We start from the raw sequence: 2,500 nt of genomic DNA on the forward strand, positions 1-2,500 counted from the left end.
GGAGCCCGGGCCGCGGAAGCCGGAGGGAGCCCGGGCTGCGGAGGCCGGCTGGAGCCCGGGTTGCGGAAGCCGGCGAGAGCCCGGGCTGCGGAAGCCGGCGAGATCCCTGGCTGTTCTTCTCTTCCATCCATCCGTCCGTTATTTCATTTGCTGTCTGTATGTACGGAGCCCGGGCCGCGGAAGCCGGAGGGAGCCCGGGCTGCGGAAGCCGGCGAGATCCCTGGCTGTTCTTCTCTTCCATCCATCCGTCCGTTATTTCATTTGCTGTCTGTATGTACGGAGCCCGGGCCGCGGAAGCCGGAGGGAGCCCGGGCTGCGGAAGCCGGCTGGAGCCCGGGTTGCGGAAGCCGGCGAGAGCCCGGGCTGCGGAAGCCGGCGAGATCCCTGGCTGTTCTTCTCTTCCATCCATCCGTCCGTTATTTCATTTGCTGTCTGTATGTACGGAGCCCGGGCCGCGGAAGCCGGAGGGAGCCCGGGCTGCGGAAGCCGGCGAGAGCCCGGGCTGTTCTTCTTTTTTTTTTTCCCTTTCATTTATTTCCCCCCACCAGGGTGCGCCGACGAGGGGAGACCTCCTCCCCGCCGCCGCCGTACCGGACACATCGCAAATTCACAACGGTGGATTATTATTATTATTATTATTATTTTTTTTTACGCGGCCAGCAGGGGGCGCCGCGCGCGCGGACTGGCGCTCGTGAACACTGCATTTAAATCGGTGGTGTGTTTTTGTCTTTTGCCTGGTTTTTTTTAATCTCAATCGTGTATTACCTCGGCTGGCCAGCGGGGGGCGCCGCGGCGGGGACACGGGCGGACCGGGTACATTTCATCTGTTTGGGGCGAGTGCTTTTTTGAAATTTTTTTTTATCTTTTAGTCTCGTTCCGTTCTTCCCTTCAACTGGCCTGCGGGGGGCGCCGTGCGCGCGGACCGGCGTCCACCCCTGGCCGCTCCGGGACTTTGCATTCAAATGGGTGGGGTGTTTTTCATTTTTTTGCCCTTTTTTTTTTCCACTCCCCCCCTCTCAATCGTGTATTACCTCGGCTGGCCAGCGGGGGGCGCCGCGGCGGGGACACGGGCGGACCGGGTACATTTCATCTGTTTGGGGCGAGTGCTTTTTTGAAATTTTTTTTTATCTTTTAGTCTCGTTCCGTTCTTCCCTTCAACTGGCCTGCGGGGGGCGCCGTGCGCGCGGACCGGCGTCCACCCCTGGCCGCTCCGGGACTTTGCATTCAAACGGGTGGGGTGTTTTTCATTTTTTGCCCCTGTTTTTCACTCCCCCCCTCTCAATCGTGTATTACCTCGGCTGGCCAGCGGGGGGCGCCGCGGCGGGGACACGGGGGAGGGTTCATCCGGGCGGACCGGGTACCTTTCGTCTGTTTGGGGCGAGTGCTTTTTTGAAATTTTTTTCATTTTATTTTTGTCCTCCCTTCGACCGGCCAGCGGGGGGCGCCGCGCGCGCGGACCGTCGGGGCCCGGGGCCCTGCGTCCCACTTACTTTCGCCCGACGGGAATCGTTTCTTTTGTTTTTATCCGAGAGGACACACGGAATCTGCACCCCCCGCAGTGGCGTCAGGCGGCCACCGGGGGGCGCCGCGGCGGGGATCGGGGGGGGCGCCCGGGAGCCGCCTGCCCGTCCGCTGGGCCAAGGGGGCCGGGGCGGGTCACGCGCCGCCGTCCCCCCCCGATCGTCTCGCTCCGAGCCGCCTCTGGCCACCGGGGGGCGCCGTCGGGTGGCGCGGGGGCGCCCCCGCCGCCCGCCGCCTCCCCCCGCACGCGTCGGGCCTCCCCCCGGGCCCCCGCGGGCCGGGGGACGCGGCCGGCGAGCGTCGGACTCCAGCGCGGAAGTGTCGCGGATGAGTGCGGACCGGGGCGCCCGCGGCCCAGCGGCACTTCCAGGGGCTCGGGGAGGAGATGGTTGAAGCCTGGGTGAAGCGCGCCCTCGGCCGTCCGTGTCGCTACCCGCCGGAGAACACCTCCGCCGGATCAGTAGGTACCAACGAGGCGAGCGAGAGAGCCGGGACTCTGTCCGGGGCCGAAAAGCCTGTTTCCCTGGAGCTTTTGCGAAAGGACCCGTGACAGAAGATGCGCGGAGCTCAGAGATCAGCATGGGCAGGGCCTTCTTGCATCCGATTTTGCCCAGGCAGGGCTCCAGGAACCGGGTTACAAAAAGCAAAAAGCCCTGGAGCTCAAACGAAAGGTTTAGTGACAAGATAGCCGTGGAGCTCCGATAACAGCATGGCAGGACCAGGATGGGGCCTATAAAGGGTCCACGGCGGGCATCCGTTGGAGCCCGACGTACGGGCCGGGCACGTCTCCTTCTCCCCCCGGAGGCAGCGCCCCCCGGCGGGCCAAATCGGGTACTGCAATTTGTGGAAGTTTCGCAGATGAGTGCGGACCGGGGCGCCCGCGGCCCAGCTGCACTTCCAGGGGCTCGGGGAGGAGACGGTTGAAGCCTGGGTGAAGCGCGCCCTCGGCCGTCCGTGTCGCTACCCGCCGGAGAACACC

Source organism: Pseudophryne corroboree, unplaced genomic scaffold (genome assembly GCF_028390025.1).
Source record: "Pseudophryne corroboree isolate aPseCor3 unplaced genomic scaffold, aPseCor3.hap2 scaffold_1826, whole genome shotgun sequence".
Taxonomy (NCBI): Eukaryota; Metazoa; Chordata; class Amphibia; order Anura; family Myobatrachidae; genus Pseudophryne; species Pseudophryne corroboree.